The sequence below is a fragment of the Hyaena hyaena genome, unplaced genomic scaffold (genome assembly GCF_003009895.1).
Source record: "Hyaena hyaena isolate Hyena2069 unplaced genomic scaffold, ASM300989v1 scaffold_1194, whole genome shotgun sequence".
Lineage (NCBI taxonomy): Eukaryota > Metazoa > Chordata > Mammalia > Carnivora > Hyaenidae > Hyaena > Hyaena hyaena.
In genome coordinates, this window is record NW_024081804.1 from 211,788 (window position 1) to 232,888 (window position 21,101).

At 38.2% G+C, this 21,101-nt stretch overlaps 1 pseudogene; it reads right to left on the reverse strand.

Annotated features, from left to right (window-relative positions):
• LOC120224412 overlaps positions 1 to 21,101 on the reverse strand; it is a 103,804-nt pseudogene that overhangs the window by 13,649 nt on the left and 69,054 nt on the right.

The window sequence follows — 21,101 nt, forward strand, 5'->3', positions numbered from 1 at the left end:
TCAAGCCCCATGTCGGGCTCTTCGGATTCTGTGTCTCCCTCTCTCTCTGCCCCTCCTCCACTCATGCTATGTTTCTCTCTGTCTCAATAATAAATAAACATTTTAAAAAAGTATAATTTTAATTCCAATTAGTTAACATACAGCGTTATATTCATTTGAAGTGTACAATATACCGGTTCAACAATTCCATACAATATCTGGTGCTCATCAGAAGTGTATTACCCTTCTCACCATCTACCTCCCCTCTGGTAACCATTAGTTTGTTCTCAATAGTTAATGTCTGTTACTTGGTTTCTCTCTCTCTCTCTCTCTCTCTCTCCTCTTACCTTTGCTCGTTAGTTTTTATTTCTTAAATTCCACATATGATTGAAATCATTTGTATTTGAAGACTCTAACTGACTTATTTCACTTAACATTCTACACTCTAGCTCCATCAATGTCATCGCAAATGGCAAGACTTCATTATTTTTATGTTGGAATGATATTTGATTATGTATATAATATATACTATAAATATACTATATATCATATACTATATACACTATATAAGATATTACTAGGGTTGAGGGGCAAGATGGCAGTGAAGTAGGGAGCTCCGTACATTGCAGTCGCCCCTATATCTCGCACGGAAAAGATCTGAAGCCATAGGAAACCTTACAGAACCCAAGAGATTGGGAGAAAAAGGACGCAGAATCCACTGAGAAAGCCTTCTAAAGTGAGTGCGAACTGGGGAAGATAAAATCAGGCCAGGATCAGAGACTCCAGGGATGGGGGCGATCCTCCTCTGCAGGGAGTGAGAGGGGAAAAAGAGAGAGTCTGAAACCACTCAAGACACAGTCCCTGTCACTGGGAAACAGAAAAACCTCCGCTCGGAGCACAGGACCGTGCACGCCAAATCCCTGCACACCAGGTCCCCGAGCGCGAACTCGTCCCAGAGGGGCTGCGCTTTGACCACTTCTTTGTGCTCCTCGCTGGCTGGACTCCGGGAGGAGCCGCATGCGCGTACCGGGCTTCCGCGCTCCTGGCTGACTGGAACTCTAGAGGGAAGGCGAAGAGCTTAAAAAAGGGGAGAATTGCCCATGAGTTTGTGTTTTCGGTGACGAGAAACAGAGGGACCTGGTTTCTCTCTATCCAGTGGGCCGGCGTGCCCCACAGGCAAACCCATGCCCATGTTCGCCAAACTGATTCGGAGGAGAGGGGAGGAGCGATTCTAGCTCCATTCCCAGGGATAGGCAAGAGGCTTGGGATTGCCCCTAGGGGATCGCCTGCGAGGTTGTGTCTACATCAATTTCAGTGGGGCCTGCGGACTGGGATTTGGAAACTAGGCCTGGCCTGGGTTAAAGAGTACAACCCACTTAGGCTGCACCCCCGTCCCGGGGGGTTTACACACCCAAAAAGCAAGGTGCAGCGCTTGGTTCAAGAAGGGACTGGAGCGCAGCCACTCTTCTCCCCACAACCGCCAAGGCAGAACTCCTGCCTGACACAGTGGATCACACAAAGCCCATTCCTGCTTGAGAGCTGCCCTTCCCCTTTTTTTTTCTTCTTTTTTTTCCCCGGGACACTGACCTGACTATCTCTGGACACCAGCTTGCTTAAACAGTCACATTTAGTCTATTCTGTAGATATAAATTCTACCCCTACCGACCTTTTCATCTCTGTCTCTCAGGAGTAATTAGACTATATAGTTTCTCTGGATAACATCAGCGTCCTTCTATCACCTATCCAACCATATTCCACCCTTTAGCTATTTGAAAAAAGCTTCTTTGGGTAAATTCCTAGCAGTGTTATTGCTGAGTGATAGAGAAGTTCTAGTGTTACTTTTTTGAGGAACTTCCACACTGTTTTCCAGAGGGGCTCTACCAGCTTACATTCCCACCAACAGTGTAGGAGGGTGCCCGTGTCTCCACATCCTCGCCAGCATCTAGAGTTCTCTGATTTGCTCATTTTAGCCACTCTGACTGGCGTGAGGTGGTATCTCAGTGTGGTTTTGATTTGTATTTCTCTGATGAGGAGAGATGCTGAGCATCGTTTCATGTGTCTGTTGGCCATCTGGATGTCCTCTTTGGAGAAGTGTCTGTTCATATCTTCTGCCCATTTCTTCACTGGGTTGTTTGTTTTTCAGGTGTGGAGTTTGGTGAGTTCCTTATAGATTCTGGATATAAACCCTTTATCTGATATGTCATTTGCAACTACCTTTTCCCATTCCATTGGTTGCCTATTAGTTTTGTGGATTGTTCCCTTTGCCGTGCAAATCATGCCATGCAAATTTAATCTTGATGAGGTCCCAATAGTTTACTTTTGCTCTTGATTCCCTTGCTTTTGGGGATGTGTCAAGTAAGAAGTTGCTGTGGTGGAGGTCAAGTGGTGATGCATAGGAGCACATGAACACCAATGTTCATAGCAGCACTCTCAACAATAGACAAAACATGGAATGAGCCTAAGTGTCCATCAACGGACGAATGGATCAAAAAGATGCCATTTATCTATACGATGGAATACTACATGACAATGAGAAAGAATGAAATCTGGCCATGTGTAGCCACATGGATGGACCTTAAGAGTGTTATGCTGCGTGAAATAAGTCAAACAGAGAAGGGCAGATATATGTTTGCACGTATAGGAGGATTAGGAGGAACTTAATGGAAGACCATGGGGGAGAAGAAGGGGGATATGGTGGGGGAAAGGGAGAGAGGCAAACCATGAGAGACTCTTGAATGCTGAGAAAAACTGAGGACTGATGGATGTGGGGGGGAGGGGGGATGGGCATGGAGGAGGGCACTTGTGGGGATGAGCACTGGGTGTTAAGTGGAAACTAATTTGACAATAAACTATTTATTTAAAAAAAGGAAAAAAAAGAAAATCAGCAAAAAAATAGTAAACTAGATGAGTTTTTGTTCATCAATTACTATTTCAATATTTTTATTTTGGCAATGGTCTAAATATTTCATGAATATCCATTATTTATCTTTATGTTGTATAGCTTTAAGCTTTCAAGTTACTAAAATGGCTTATGGAATTATTTTTAAGAATATATTTTAATAAAATAATTGTTGAAAGTTAATTCACAACTTTTATTCCACTTACATCTATTTTTTATACAATGCTTAACAGTTATGTTCAAGTTGATCTCAAAAATTATAAGCTAACCAAACAAGAGCAGTTGTCATTCTAAGTTATTTTTCTAGTGGAGAAATTGCACTAGTATCAATAATATCAGAAACAGCTTAAGAATTAAATGTACACCTTCCCTTCTTTTCTCCTTTTTTCCCTTTAATTTACTACTTTACCATTTATATAAGATTATCCTAAGTAAAGTAGACTATTAAAAAATATATTTTGAGAATTTGAGGAACACTTAATTTATAGAAATGCTCATTTATCTCTAAGCAATTTTAATAGAATTATTTTAATAATTAATTTAGTAATAAAACCCAAAGGTAGAAAATGCCATATATACAAAACATACATACATTCATACATATGTACATACACATGCATACATAAACTTAAAGGAAGATGCAAAATAATATTTAATAGCTTTTATTATAAAATATTAGCCATTAAATATTAGTTATTTAAGGATAGTAAAACAATCTTCCTGATTTATCTCTAGCTTATATTTTTATCTGAATTTTGCTTCTGGCAAATAAGCAGGCAAGTAAGCTTATATATTTACTAATGTCTGTGAAGGAGATCATTAATATGTTCCTTTGCCCTGAAATGTAATCTGATATGGGTCAGGGAGTAAACAGGCTAATAACTGAGGAGATATCTAACATCTGCTTGGATGTCCCTCAAGCCTATCTTAGTGGAAAAAACATCCAGGCCTGTTTCCTAATATTCTTTTTTCTCTTTTCAGCCTCAGGTGATTTGTTGGGGGACGGTGAGAGCTCATTTTCCCCCTTTGAGACACCAATAGAGGGTAGGGGCTCTAAAGTTCAAATGACTGTGGTATCTTAGGGTCTGAGGTAGAAAGGGATAGTCTGGCTGAGGGACAGAAGGTTAGAGGAAGGGCTTGGAAGGGGTCATACAAAAAATTAATAGAACTAGAGAGAAGATCCAATTCATTAAAATGAGAAACTTCTAGAAGACATTGGGGTAGGAGATTCCTAAGCTCACCTTGTCCATGAACACACCTAGATAACCAACACATCAATGCAAATAACCCAGAAAACAAACCAAAAAGTGGTAGAACTGACTTTCCACAGTTAATCATAGAGAGGAGGCCACATCAGAAAAAGTAGGAGGGGTAGAGATGTGGGTGAAAAATACTCCTGACAGGACCAACCACAAAAAAAGGGAGACCCACAAGCACAGAAATAGAGAGGAGCTGACTCAATACCAGGCACTGAAGACACTGAGGAACTGCCCTGGGAAGATGAATCCCCATAACATTTGCTTTTGAAAACCAGTGGGCCCTAACTTTGTGGATTTTTGCAATCAGCTGCGATTAACACCAGGTACTTTAAAAATCATCAGGCTTAACTCTGGGAGAGCCCAAGGACCAAAGAAAACTGAGTCTTCGCCCTCAAAAAAACTGTAACAAACAGATCTGCCAAAATAAAGTATAGAAGAATCTATCTGAAAGCACCTGGAGTATACAAGGAGATTTATTTACTAATCTTAGAATGTGTGCTGGAGGGGCAGGGATATTTAGAGAACAAAGAAAGATGGCTAATGCCATTTCTTCCTTGTCCCCAAACTTAGATAGTTGGACATTGAGTCAGCAGAAACACTTTACACCTACCTTACAAATAACACACTTTCCCCGGAAGATTAAACACATCCAACCTGCCACTCAGTAGGAGTCACTCCAAATCATCCCTTGCTATGACTCATCCTGAAAGCGATCTTGGCCAGGACGGGTGATGATCTGAAGTGACTCCTGCCCTTAGGACAAGGGGAGATACCACACACACACACACAGCTCCAGGAGTCAAACCTTATAACTTGCAGTGCAGAGAGAATGCACTTCTCATCAGCATATCTGCAGTCCCAGCAGACAGAGTTAGGGGCAATCATCTGATCTGACTTCCAGCCACATCCACCAACAAATATCTCTCAGAAGGAAACACAGGGAGATTATCCTGTAGTCCTAGGTAATTGTATCCCTGAAAGACAGAATGGAGACAGGCATCTGGTCTGACTTCTGACACCACCCAATTAAAAGCCTCTATGATGGCACCAAACTGACACGTTTTATAGCAGAGGGATCAAACTTGGCCTACAATAGCAAAGCGGGAGCACCCAAATACCTAAAGCAACTATTACAGACGTAAAGATAAAAAATTGATAATAGTACAAATATAGTAGGATATTATAACACCTCCATTTATATAAATAAAAAGGTCATTCAACCAGATAATCAACAAGGAGATAGTGACTTGGAATGATATATTGCATGAGATGGACATAATAGAAACATCCAGAATATTCGACCCCAAAACAACAACATACACCTTCTATTCCAGTGTATATAAAAACATTTTTGAGAACAGATCACATGTTAGTCCACAAAATAAGTCTCAACAAAATAAATGTATATACCCCTGCTCATGCTGTCTCTCTCTTTATCTCACAAATAAATAAAAACATAAAAAATATATATATAAATCAAAATCAAACCATGCATCTTTTCTGACCACCATAGTATCTAATTAAAAAGTAATCACAAGAGAAAATCTGAAACAGGCAGAAATACGTGAAAGTTAAATAGCATGCTACTAACAAAGTAATGAGTCAACCAATAAATCAAAGAGGAAATAAAAATAATACATGGAGACAATTAAAAATGAAAACAATGGTCCAAAATCTTTGGGATGCAGCAAAATTCCATTTACAATTGCACTAAAATAATAAAATACCTAGAAATAAGCTTAAGTTAGAAGGTGGTATACCTATACTCAAAAACTATATAATGTTGATGAAAGAAATTGAAGACAAAACAAATAGATGGAAAGATATTTCATGCTCATGGACTGAAAGAACAAATATTGTTAAAATATAAATACCACCCAAAGCAATATTTAGATTTAATACAATCTCTATCAAAATGTCAACACATTTTTCACAGAACTACAATAAATAATTCTAAAATTTGTGAGGAATGACCAAAGGCCCTCAAGAGCCAAAGCAATCTTTTTAAAAAATATTTTAAATATTTATTTATTTTTGAGAGGGAGAGACAGTGTGAGCAGGTGAGGAGCAGAAAGAGAGACACAGAATCTGAAGCAAGATCCAGGCTCTGAGCTGTCAGCACAGAGCCCAATGTGGGGCTTGAACTCCAGAACAATGGGATCATGACCAGAGCTGAAGTCAGATGCTCAACCAACTGAGCCACCCAGGCTCCCCAAGCCAAAGCAATCTTGAGAAAGAAGAACAAAGATGAAGGTATCACAATCCCAGGTTTCAATATATACTACAAAGCTGTAGTAATCAAAACCATATAGTGCTGACACTAAAATAGACACATAGATCAATAGAACAGAATAGAAAGTCAAGAAATAAACTCATACTTTTTTCTTTTTAGTTTTTATTTAAATTTCAGTAAGTTAACATCCAGTGTAATATTAGTTTCAAGCGTATAATTCAGTGATTCAATACTTACATATAACACCTGGTGCAGATCACAAGTGTTCCCCTTAATCCCTACACCCGTTTAACCCATCCCCCCACCAAACTGCTATCTTATAACCATCAATTTGTTCTCTGTAATTAAGTCTGTTTCTTGGTTTTCCTTTTTCTTGTTCTCTCCTGTAATCATTTGCTTTGTTTCTTAAAATACACATATGAGTGAAACCATATGCTATTTGTCTTTCTCTGACTTATTTAGCTCAGCATAATACTCTCTAGCTCCATCCACACTGTTGCAATGTCAAGATTTCATTAATGGATGAATAATATTCCATTGCATATATTTACACCCCATCTTCTTTATCCATTCATCACTCAATGGACACTTGGGCTGTTCCCATAATATGGTTATTGTTGATATTGCTGTTCTAAACATCGAGGTATATGTATACATTTGAATTAGTATTTTTGTATTCTTCAGGAAAATACCTAGTAGTACAATTGCTGGATAATAGGGTAGTTCTGTTTTTTTACATTTTTTAATGTTTTGTTTATTTCTGAGAGAGAGAGAGAGAGAGAGAGAGGCAGCGTGAGCAGGGAAGAGTCAGAGAGAGAGGGAGATACAGAATCAGAAGCAGGCTCCAGGCTCTGAGCTGGCAGCCAGCGCAGAGCTCAATGCAGGGCTCGAATCCATGAACAGTGAGATCATGCCCTGAGCCAGTCAGACGCTTAGCCGACTGAACCACCCAGGCATCTGAGAGTAGTTCTATTTTTAACTATTTGAGGAACCTCCGTATTGTTTGCCATAGTTGCTGTACCAATTTGATATTCTCACCAACAGTGCAAGAAATTTCCCCATTCTCTGCATCCTTAGCAATATCTATTGTTTCTTTTGTTGTTAATTTTATTCTTACAAGTGTGAGGTGATATCTTATTATAGTTTTGATTTGTAGTTCCCTGATGATGTGTAATGCTGACTATCTTTTCATGTGTCTATTAGCCATCTAGATGTCTTCTTTGGAAAAATGTCTATTCAGGTTGAGTTTAATAAGTTCTTTATAGATTTTGGATACTAACCTTTATCAGATATGTCATTTGCAAATATCTTCCCATATTCTGTAGGTTGCCTTTTAGTTTTATTGACAATTGCCTTTGCTCTGCATAGGCTTTTTATTTTGATGGAGTCCCAGTACTTTATTATTGATTTTATTTCTCTTGCTCTGGAGATATATCTAGTAAGAAATTGCTATGGTCAATGTCAAAAAGGGTACTTCCTATGTTCTCCTCTGGAATTTTTTTTAATGTTTATTTATTTTAAGAAAGAGAGATAGACAGAGCATGAGTGATGGAGGGGCAGAGAGCGGGAGACACATAATTCAAAGCAAGCTTCAGGCTCTAAGCTGTCAGCACAGAGCCCAATGTGGGGCTTGAAACCCTGAACCATGATATGACCTGAGGTGAAGTCGGATGCTCAACCAATTGAGCCACTCAGACGCACCATTCCTCTATGATTGTAATGGTTTCCTGACTCACATTTAGGTCTTAATCCATTTTTAAGGAAAGTGGTACAGTTTCACTCTTTTGCATGTAGCTGTCCATTTTTCACAAAATAATTTAGTTTGTTTGTTTTTTGAGAGAGAGAAATTTATTTATTATTTTTTAAATTTATTACTATTTTTCTTAAATAGTTTATTGTCCAGTTGGTTTCCATATAACACCCAGTGCTCATCCCAACAAGTGCCCTCCTCCGTGCCCATCACCCCCCTTCCCCTCTCCCCCACCCCCATCCACCCTCAGTTTGTTCTCCACATTCAAGAGTCTCTCATGGTTTGCCTCCCTCCTCTCCCCAACTATTTTTCCCCTTCTTCTCCCCCATGGTCCTCTGTTAAGTTCCTCCTAATCAACCTATATGTGCAAACATATGGTATTTGTCCTTCTCTGCCTGACTTATTTCGCTCAGCATAACACCCTCAAGGTCCATCCATGTTGCTACAAATGGCCAGATTTTATTCTTTCTCATTGCCATGTAGTATTCCATTGTATAGATGAACCACATCTTCACTTCAGTGAATGTCTCTGGTGTGTGCTGCATGCACTCTGCTGCTGTGTTTTGGCGGCTCTATCCTTCAAGCCCATGGTTTGCAGAGGCTCTCCTTGCCTGCAGTAGGCAGTGTCTGGTCCTTAGCCAGAGTGTGGTGAGTTTTAACTAGGTGTGTTCTGGCCCGCTTGTTAAATGAGACCTGATATTACTCCCATTAGAACTGAAGCCTATAGGGACACCTGGATGCTCATTCAGTTAAATGTCTGACTCTTCATTTTGGTTTGGGGCATGATCTCATGATCATGGGATTGAGCCCTGTGTTGAGACCTGCATCAGGCTCTGCACTGACAGTGCAGAACCTGCTTGGGATTTTGTTACTCCCTCTCTCTCTGCCCCTTCCCTGCTCTTTTCTCTCTCTCAAAATAAATAAATAAACATTTAGATAAAAAAGAACTGAAGTCTTACAGAACTCTCTGGTAAAGACATGTGGTGTGGGCAGGGTCTTCTTCTTCTGTGTCTCTTGGGGAAGAGGGCTTCTACATTGGGACTGAGGTTAACTTGACCACAAAGGTCAGTACAAGCAGACTGGAGGGGTGTGGGACCAGATGAAGGCAGGTTAGACAAGCCTCTGGTTGGTGACTCTGTGTTTATGGTGAAGTGGGAGGGAGCAGGTGCAAGGCAAGGACACCAGCCAACTCCTTTGCCCCTGGAGAAGGGTCTCTGTGCTTGTAGCTCTGAAGGAAGCACTCTGAGAAAAGTGAACAATCTCCCCCATGTATGTCCCAGATATTTTTCAGATTGCCATTTCCACACTGTGTGCCTCCATGTTGCCTGCTCCCCTTCTCTCTAGAAGCAGTGGAGTGCCCTTCAACCTTTATCTCAGCCAAGCCTGCTGACTTTTAAAACTTCAGTCTTTAGGGTTATGGTGGGGAAAGGGGCATGTGCTGGTCTTCTTAGGTTGGGTCTTGCATGGTGGGATTGAGGGAGGTTAGGCCAAGATAAGCAGCTTTGCCAGAGCCCCGGGGCTTGGGACCTGGAGTAAACAGGATAGACAGCCAGTGCCTGGGCTGAGCTGCGTTTTACAGGTGGATCTGCACTTATGCTGAGGGGTAAGGGAGAAAAATAGTACCTATATTTCCCTTTGTCCCCAGAGTGTTGTCTCTGTGAATACCATATCTCAGTGATGCTCTTCAAGAAGGAGAATATACTCTCCCCCTTTTTTGTCTCAGGTGGTCCTCAGATCTCTACCTCCATGCTGTCTGCTCCCTTGGTTGTTTTTCTGTTTTCTCTCCTGAAGTACGGCAGTGCCATAAGAGCTCTATCCCAGTCAAGCCTGTAGACCTCTAAAACTCCAGTCTTCAAGCTCCACCTGTTGCAAGGAGCCACAAAAATCATCCCCTCCTGTTTTTCCAGCCAATGGTTTGTGTGTTTTCTGTTTGTGTTCCACTGTGTGCTCCTCTATTGGGAGTCATTTCTGAACTCATAAGTCGAGAAAAAACTCCTTGTGAGGTTAAGGTAAGTTGCATGGACTCTTACCGTCCACACCCGATATCCACACCCACTCAATTGTTTCTGCTTGAGAATCAATCCCCAAGGCACCTTGTTGATTGGTATTCAGAGAACTCATTCTGGCCTTGATATGCTGATTGCACTTAGTGAAGGAACTTATTGTAGGAACATCTTTTGTGGTTATGGGAGCAACATTGTGTTCCTGAAAGACCTGTTTTTCTTAATACCTCCCATTAAGTGATAAACAGGCTATTGACCCCTACTCACAAAGAGCTAACTTCTGCCTTTACTATGCTAATGCCACCTCTGGGCTGTTCCGGGTACCGTTTTGCATATCAATGTTTGGGAAAGTTCTACTGATAAAATAATTTATCATCAGAATGCCACTTCTGTGCCATCCCCCAAACACTAAATCATAAAATAAAGTTGAGTCTCAGACAGGGCAGAGAGGCCTGGCTAGTGACCAGCAAGGATCTTATGTCCCTCTCATCCCTCCCTCACCGACACCGTCCATCCTTTAGGGACCCCCTGGACTGGCCAGAGCGGGACTCTGGCACTTCTCTCTTATTTGCCTTTCTCTGTGACCATGGCTTCTTCCTCTCTGTAGCACCAATGTATCAATCATCTATCAATGTATTAATCATGATACATTACTTCCTGAAACCATGTCTCTGCACATTCGACCTTCTTTGATGTGGCTTATTTCTCCTTTTAGTTGTGGAGTTTGTTGTGTCAGTCTTTAGATTGATTTCTTGTGTATTTAGAATGATTTAATAGTTATCTAGTTGTGTTCAAGGGAAGAGACAAGCTTAGGGTTCTACTACTTAGTTCCCCCTCTAAACTCTTGCTTTTATGGTCAGTAAACTACAAGTCAAGTATATACAATTGAAAAAGACAGTGTTTTCAAGAAATAGTGTTGGAAAAACTGGATTGCTACTTGCAAATGAATGAAACTTTCTTATACTATACACAAAAAATAAACTCAAAATGAATTAGAGACCTAAATGTGAGACCTTGAATCATAAAATTTCTCAAATAAAACATAGGAAATCATTTATTTGACATTGGCCATGGAAACACTTTTCTAGATGTCTCCTCTGGCAAGGGAAACAAAACCAAAATTAAACTATTGGAATTACACAAAAATAAAAAACTCTGCACAGTGAAGGAAACCAGCAACAAAACAAAAAGACAACCTACAAATGATATCTCTGATAAGGGGTTAATATACAAAATATATAAAGAACTTATAAAACTCAACACAAAAAACAAGTAGTCTGATTTAAAAATGGTCAGATGAACTGAAGACATTTTCCAAAGAAAACATATAGATGACCAAGAAACTAATGAAAAGATTCTCTACTTCATTAATAATCAGGGAAATAAAAATTAAAACCACAATAGGATATCACTGTATACCTGTCATGACTGAGATAAAAAACACAATAAGTAAGTGTTCGTGATGATGTGGAGAAAAAAAAAAGAACCCTGTGCACTGTTGTTGGTAATGAAATTGGTACAACCACTATGGAAGACAGTATAAAGGTTCCTCAAAAAATAAAAGAATTACCACATGATCCAGTAATTCCACTACTGGGTATTTACCTGAATAAAGTGAAAACACTAATTTTATAAGATATATGCATGCCTATGGTTATTACAGCATTATTTAGAATAGCCAAGATATGGAAAAAACACAAGTGACAAAGAATAGAAAAATGGATAAAGAAGATGTGTGTGTGTGTAATCTATATCTATATCTATCTATATCTATATCTATATCTATATCTATATCTATATCTATATCTATATCTATATATCCATGTAATTAAATATTGCTCATCCATAAAAGCAATGCAGACTTGCCATTGGTAACAACATAGATGGATTTAGAGAGTATAATGCTAAGTGAAATGTCAGTCAGAGAAAGACAAATATTGTACGACTTCATTCATATGTGGAATTTTAAAAAATGATACAAAGAAAGACTCAGAAAAGACAAATAAAATGATAGACTCAAATACAGAGAAGATAGTGGTATCTTCAGAGGGGATGTGGGTGGGAGATGTGTGAAATAAAGGAGATTTAGAGTACACTTACCTTGATGAGCACTGAGAAACGTGTAGAATTGTTGAAACATTACATTGTGCAATTGGAACTTACATAAAATGCTATGTTAATTATACTTGAACTAAAGAAAGCATTAAAATAAAGAGGAAAGAGCAGAGGTGGTGGAAAGGATGAGATACTAGAGGAGCCATGGAGAAATGTTTACCAGTGTGGTCATTAAAGTTCCAAATTATGTTTAGTAAAATTATGCCAGGAAGAAAACAGAGTGGTGAAGCATACCATTACCAAGGATTTTAGAAGGAATTTTCAGTCTTCTAGGAAGCTTTTATGTTGTAAACTAGTTGTACTATATATATTTATCAGCAAAGTAAGTTGAGACTTTAACACAGCTTGTGCTTTCCTGGGACCTAACACAGCTATTTAAAGAAGAGCTTAGGACTCTCACCTTTCTGTTTGTTAGGGACTATAACTAAGGTGTAGAGATTACACAAAATATTCTGAATTAAAATCTGTTCCTACCAGCTCAGAGGACAGTTGTCTGGGTAATGGTCTAGGAGTTGGACTCACCACAGTATCCCTGATAAGTCAGAATTAAAGACAGTCTTCAAATGTGCACACTTATGGTCCTGGGTAAGCTGTCTAGAGCTCCAATAATGATTCTAATCTATACAGCTATGGCATTATAACTGTGAAGTAAATCCAGATTTTAAAGAGATAAAGCAGATTTTATTCAGGACTGTTTAAATAGAGTGGGAAAAGATCAGTATAGAAACAGGCTTAATCCTTCAGTTTAGGAAAATTATAATTTACAGCCAAAGAGACAGGTGGACTTCAATATATGGAAAACATTAAGAGGAAACATCAAGGTTAAGGGAGATTCTGACTAATGTGACCTAACATGGTTCTTTATGAATACAGGTTATGTGACATCAGACGTCATCTATGGATGGTGGAAGATGATAATCTTTACATTGAAGGTGATCAGACTTGGAGAATGAGAAACCTTTGTTAAGCTGACTGAAAAGGTTTTATGCTATCAATTTTACAAGGAATTGCACAGATAATCCTAGGAAAAGATTCAAGTGCTTTACTGAAGCTTATTGAAGTGAAGAATCTGCATCACAACCAAAGGGAAATGGGACAACTACTTTGTCATAGCATATCTGGAATATAGACTATCCCTTAGGGGTCTCTTATTATTGAGTTTCCCTATAAATATGGTTAATGAAAAATTAGAACAAGACTAGTAATGGCCCAGAATTTTTTGAAAAACAAACAAACATAGACTTGAATCAATTTAGTAGGTAAAGAATAGCAGCTGAAGTGCTTGCTGATGCAAAAAGAATTCACTACAGTAATAGAAGGTAGTTATAAATACCACCCACTATCATATGATCAATTACAAATAGAACTGTAATTGTTATGAGTATTTGTTCCTTATTTTTATGAATATGTTTATTTTATGAATATGTTTGTGTATACATGTATTGACAGTCAACAAATGTTTTTGTTTTCTATCATTTTTATTCCCCATTATGTAACATGAAATGTATTGACTTCATATATAGTATTGAGTATTGCTACCTTTACATCATACTATTTTTTGAAAGAATATCTACAAGAAGAGTAAACAACACTTGAGGACTCTAACTCCTGTTTTGGGGAAGAGGCTAGTGTGTTTTTGTTAGTGTGCAGAATACTTCTATCTTGATAAACAGTATGATAATCTTATCATTGTCTTTACTGGAATATAAACATGGTTTATGGTGATATTTATAGGTGTCAGAGCGAAACAGGGTGAACTTGTGATGGTTAATTTCATGTGTCAGCTTGACTGGGCTAAAGAAATGGCAGATAGTTGGTAAAACAGTCCAGAAATTTTGTCTTTGAGGATGTTTCAGGAAGAATAATCATTAAATTCAGGACTAAGTAAAGAGATATGCTTTTACCAGACCTTTCACCTGGGACTAGCAGTTATATCTGGGCTGGCCTGGTTCTCAGGCCTTTGGACCCAGACTGAATTATTATCCCTTTGGTTTTCCTATCTCTCCAGCTAGCAGATGGCATCTTGTGGGACTTCTGTCCTCCAATACCACCTGAACAAATTCCTATGATAAATGTCCTCAGATTTGTATATTGATCTATTTATATTCCTTAAACTGTTTTTCTGGTGAGCCTTGACTAATAAAGATTTTGAAAGAAATAGTAGTTTTAGCAAAAATAATTTTATAAGTTGGTTCTGGAGTTTCCAGAATTATTTCTTTAATTTGGTTATATTTTAATGTGATAATAAATCTGTTTCCATTAGTAATCAGACGGTATGAGAGCTGTTTACAGAGGTACACAAAATATCTGCACTGGATATTCTGCTTATAAGAAGGAAGAAAACTATTTTCCCTAATCCCCTTCACACATTTCACTCATTCTTCCACCTCCTTACCCTTTGGCAACCATCAGATTGTTCTCTCTATTCATGAGTCTGTTTCTGTTTGTTTTAAAAATGTCACTTGTTTTGTTTCATAGATTACACACATAAGTAAAATCATATAGTATTTGTTTTTCTCTGTCTAACTTATTTCACTTAACATAATATTTCTTAGGTCCATCCAGGTTCTTGCAAATGGCGTGACCTCGCTATGTTTTTTTTAAATTACTGAGTAATATTCTATTGTGTATACATGTCACAACTTCTTTATCTGTTCCTCTATCAATGGACACTGAGGTTGCTTTATATCTTGACTATTGTAAATAATGCTGCAAGAAGAAAACCTCTAGCTATAAAGAGGTCACAGAGATAAAATTACACAATGTAGAATATAGCCAATATTATTTAATATAAAGTTAATATTTTAATACCAGATGCTAGCTACACTTATGGTGAGAATTGCATAATATATAGAATTGTCAAATTACCATATTGCACATTTGAAATTAATATGACATTGGTTGTCAACTATACTTCGATAATAAAAATTTCAAATAAGATTAAATAAACTAACTATATAGAATATTTTTGAATATTTGGTGGAAAATTAAGAAATATAATGATATTAGTTTGTTTCTTCTATTTTTCCCGTATGAAGTGGTAAAAAGAAAATGATCTCAGGAATTTGAAATCTCAAATCAAGCATTGCATCAATACCCTAAGAATTTCAAGGTATGTCTTGAGGGAGAAACTTATCTCCTGTCAGAACTAAAACTGCTTCAGATCAAACCAAGGCTAGATGAATTTTAACATGTTGAATTCCCAGAACCTTAGAATGGCTACTGTTAAATTCATTGCTCACAAGTAGTACCTTTTGTATTTAATTGGGGTGTGGGAGGATCCCAATATGTTGGGAACACAGAACTGATAAAATTATCATGAGTCTTTTTTGCCAGTGGGAGTTGTCTCCCAACACCCAGTGGAAGTGATGTCACCAACACCATTAGCAGCAACATCCGATTCTACATAGGAAAAACCTTCCAATCCACATGGGATCATCCCTATCCCTTCAACCTCTATTTTAGAAGAATAACCCTGCTTTACTTGAGAAAATTGTAATGATCCCCCCTGAGTTAGTGGTCACCTATGACTAGACTCAAGCATCAACAGGCTAATAAATGTGAGGTACAAAGTATTACCCATTAGAATATGTGTTGCACTCCGAAAGAGCTGCCTGAGTTTTCTAATGTATAGAAGCAGAAATCTGGGGACATGTGTGGGAGTATTTATTAGAGGTGTTGGATAGTGGTGGGAGAAAACAAAATTGGATCAGGTGAATTTATTTATATGGGTCCACTTAGTAGATATTCTGAATTAGTATCTTTAATGTTGCGGTTCAGGGAGTTGGAGAGGACTGTAACAGCTTATTCAGTTAGTTGGCCAAATCATGGATGAAAAGATGGCCCACTGTGAGTGGAATGAAAATGTTCAATCTCCCTTTGTTTAATGTAGGGGAAGGTATTAAAAAGATTAGAGAAATTGGAAGTTTAGAGTGAATCTGTTACTGAAGCCACATAGTGGGAGTCCAGAAAATATATCTATCACCAATACTTTGAGAAATAAATTTAGGAGTGGAGTTCCAGCCTCATAATAAGTTTTGTGATATCTCTTCGCTTAAGGTTAGACCTTACAATGGGAACCAGAGGCACTCAACTGTAAAGTTTAAATGCATTGTAAGTAATAATATTCTGGGATAAAGGTGGCCATCTGGTATCACTCAAACACCAAAGGCAGGGTTGGCATGGTTACTGCAAAGCAGAGTAAACACAAAGCAGATATCAGAATATTCCGACTGAAACAGACCTATGGTCTATGACTAATCATGTTATTTCTAGATGGGAAAGAAATAATCTACCAAAATCTTAAGTGATCTGCATAAGAAGTTTTGTGCCAAGTGAATAAAAGTATAACTTCAATCATTAAATATATTCATGACCCATCAATTAATTCCCAGACATAAGAAAAATGGAGAGTCATAGTCCCTTAATTAATTCATTTACCTGAACCATTTATCAATACAGAATACTTTGAATAAAGTGAGATCATGCTTACTTGAGGAATGACCCCATTAAAGTGACAAATATTTCCTGTCAATATTGCTCCCATTCTTCCCTAAAGGGACCTATGGCCTTTTACCAGTGGAAATGTTTATTAAGGGAAAGGATTATTTGAAGGAAAGTTTGGACACTGACTTTGAACTGCCATTGTTTCCAAGAAGCCCAAAACATCATTATGTCACTCTATCAGAGGAAGAGCTTATAGGGATCTTGTAGTCAATGGAGTTTTGGCTCAGGTGCATCTCACAGTGGATCCAGAGTTTCCGCTAACCCCCTTTGTGGTTATTTCATAAATCTAGTATGCATTATTGCAATAGAGATACTTAGTAACTAGCAGAATCTCTTTATAATTTTCCCAATTTGAGGAGTGATGGCTATTATGCTGGATAAGGCCATATGGAAGCCATTAAAAAATCCCTCTATCAAGTAAAATATTTGCTCAACAGCAATACTGCATTCCTGGAGAAAGTACAGAGATCCATGCCACCATTAAGAATCTGAAAGATACAGGAGTGGTAATATCATCCCCCTAAAATATTCTATTTGGTCTGTGCAGAACATATGGCTCTTGGAAAGTAACAGTGGATTAAGAAAATCTTATCTAAATCTCACACTAATTGCAACTATTGTACCAGATGTGGTTTTACTGTGAGCAAATTCAGACATCTTCTGATGCTCTTTAAGCAGCTATAGATCTGGTAAATTCCCTTCTCTTCATACCTGTCTATAAGAAGCAGTTATGTTTCAGGTGACAAGGCAAGAAATACACTTGCATTGTCCTACTTCAGTGTATATCAATTCTTCACCCCAATGTTACCTTTAGTTTGCAGGGATCTTGACATAATAAATCATACTGGTCCATTATATTGGTAACATTTTGCTGAATGGACCTAGTGAGGGAGAATAGCAATTACCCTGGACTTATTGGCAAGACATTTGTGTGTGAGAATGGAGAATAGATCCAATTAATTTGTTAGCCTACTACCTTAGAGGAATTTCTAAGGATCCAGGGTTTGGGAAATGTGCAGATATCAATTGCAAGATGAAGAATAATTTGTTTTATTTGTTTTTTTCCAAGACGCTGAAAGAGGTATAACACTTAATTTTTTTTTTTTTTTTGTACTTTGGAGGAAATCTCATTAAGATGAACTGTACTGGGTCATTTACTGAGTTACTTGAAAAACTGCTAGTTCCAAGTGGTGCCTAGAAAGAAAGAAGGCTCTGAAACAGTTCCAGGTTGTTGTTCAAGCTGTTCTAATATTTGAATCCATCAGAGCCAATGGTTTCTGAATTTCATTGGCAGATGTCTTTCCTTTGGAAAACAATGTTGTTCTACGGGGCCTTAGCAGAGGCTGAATGCCTGTTCATGGGTCCCAAAGATATCAAGGGACCCAAACTTCCTATAATTAACTTGGTGGTTTCTGACAAATTGAGGAATAAATATATAATTGCACAGTGGTATTTAATTATAAAAAATCAAAATGGTACATGTGATTGGGCTCATGTAATAAGGAAGTTACATATCCATGTTGCCTACTCCTGCTGTCTTCTCACTTCCAGCCCACAACCAGGCCTCATGGGGAACTACCTAAGATTATTTGACAGAAGAAAACAAACAAACCACAATGTGGGCCTGATTTACAGGTGATTTTGTATGATATGCAGGTACTAGTGAAAGTGGACAGATACAGCACTTCCTTGAAGGTATTGGCAAAAGAGCATCCTCCCAAGGAATAGAAATCTATAAAATGTATCTAGTTGTTCACATTGCTCATAAGGATAAATAGACATGGAATCATACACGGATTCTAGCTGTGGTCATGCTCAAGTTTGATGGGCAGGGACTTGAAAGGAACCTATTGGAAAGTTGGTGATAATTAAATATGAGGAGAAAACATGTGGACATACCTCTATCTCTGTACAAAAAAAAATGTAGACATTTGTGTCTTATTTGAATTTTCACCAAAAGGTGACTTCAGCAGAAAAAGATTTTAAAAATCATGTGGATAGAATAAATTGTTCTATGGATACCAGTCAGCTTCTTTGCCCCAAAACCCTTGTCATTGCTCACTGGAATCATAAATAGGTTGTCCTGTTGTCAGGATTGAAGGTTTGCATGGTCTTAGAACATGGACTTTCACTCAACCAAGCTTAGTGCCCAAATGCCAGCAGCAGACAGCAACAATGTTATCTTCATAGGGCACCATTCATTAGGGTTTTTACCCAGCTACTTGGAAAACTGATTACTCTGGACCACTTCCATCATGGAAAGGATAACATTTTATTCTTACTTGAATACACACATACTCTGAATACATATTTGCCTTATCTGCATGCAATTCTTCTGCAATAGCTACTATCCATTGAGTTATAGAATTCCTTATCTAGTGGCATAGCACTCCACACAGCATTGTTTGAAATGAAGGACTTCACTTGACAGCAAAAGAATTGTGACAATGACCCATTCTCATGGGTTTCACTGATTTCACCATGTTCCCTACCATCTTGAATCAGTTGGCTTGATACAGTTATGGAAAGGCCTTTTGAAGACACTAACAGTGTTTAATAGGTGCCAATATGTTGTAGGGAAGTGGCAAGATTCTCCTGGAGGCTGTATATGCTCTAAATCAGAATTATGTTGTTTCTTCAATTGCCTTTATTCATAGGTCTATGAACAAAGGGGTGGAAATAAGAGAGACACTACTCAATATAATTCTGTGACCCATTATCAAAGTTTGTTCTTTCTGTTCTCTCAACCTTATGCTTTGCAGACATAGAGGTCTTAGTTCCAGATGAAGTAATTACTCTGGTAGAAGAGAAAAAAAATTCCAAAATGGAAGTTAAGACTGCCATCTGTCCCCTTTGGGCTCCTCATGCCTCTGAACCAACAGGCAAAAGGGGGGTGGTATTGTCCTAGCTGCAGTACATTTTTGGAAATACCATCAAATAAAACCACAGTAGTGAAATAATTGACAAAAATGATTTATTCAAAAGCACTGTGATATGTATTTCCCTGATTAGGAGAGATGCTGAGCATCATTTCATGTGTCTGTTGGCCATCTGGATGTCCTCTCTGGAGAAGTGTCTGTTCATATCTTCTGCCCATTTCTTCACTGGGTTGTTTGTTTTTCGGGTGTGGAATTTGGTGAGTTCCTTATAGATTTTGGATACTAGCCCTTTATCTGATATGTCATTTGCAACTATCTTTTCCCATTCCGTCGGTTGCCTATTAGTTTTATGGATTGTTTCCTTTGCTATGCAGAAGTTTTTTATCTTGATGAGGTCTCAATAGTTCATTTTTGCTCTTGATTCCCTTGCTTTTGGGGATGTGTCAAGTAAGAAATTGCTGCGGTGGAGGTCAAGGAGATTGTTTCCTGCTTTCTCCTCTAGGGTTTTGATGGTTTCCTGTCTCATGTTCAGGTCCTTTATCCATTTTGAGTTTATTTTTGTGTATGGTGGGAGAAAATTTTTTGAGGAACCTCCACACAGTTTTTCAGAGTGGCTGCATCTGTTTACATTCCCACCAACAGTGTAGGAGGGTGCCCGTTTTCCACATCCTGGCCAGTATCTATAGTCTCCTAATTTGTTCATTTTAGCCACTCTGACCGGCATGAAGTGGTATCTCAGTGTGGCTTTGATCTGCATTTCCCTGATGATGACGGATGCTGAGCATTGTTTCATGTGTCTGTTGGCCATATGGATGTCCTCTTTGGAGAAGTGTCTGTTCATGTCTTCTGCCCATTTCTTTACTGGATTACTTGTTTATTCAGTGTGGATTTTGGTGATTTCCTTATATATTTTGGATACTAACCCTTTACCTGATATGTCATTTGCAACTATCTTTTCCCAATCTGTCAGTGCCTATTAATTTATTGTTTCCTTTGCCGTGCAGAATATTTTTATTGTAATGAGGTCCCAATAGTTCATTTTTTTCTCTTGATTCCCTTGCCTTTTGGGATGTGTCAAGTAAGAAGAATAAATACTGTTAAAATGTCATTACTACCCAAAGCAATCTACACATTCAATGCGATCCCAATCAAAATTGCTCCAGCATTCCCCTCAAAACTAGAACAAACTATCCTAAAATTTGTATGGAACCACAAAAAAACCCCAAATAGCCAAAGTAATATTGAAGAAGAAAACCAAAATGGGAGACATCACCATTCCAGATGTTAGCCTCTACTACAAAGCTGTAATCATCAAGACAGTATGGTTTTGGCACAAAAACAGGCACATAGACCAATGGAATAGAATAAAGAACTCAGAACTGGACCCACAAATGTACGGCCAACTAATCTTTGACAAAGCAGGAAAGAGTATCCAATAGAAAAAAGACAGCTTCTTTAACAGATGGTGCTAGGAGAAC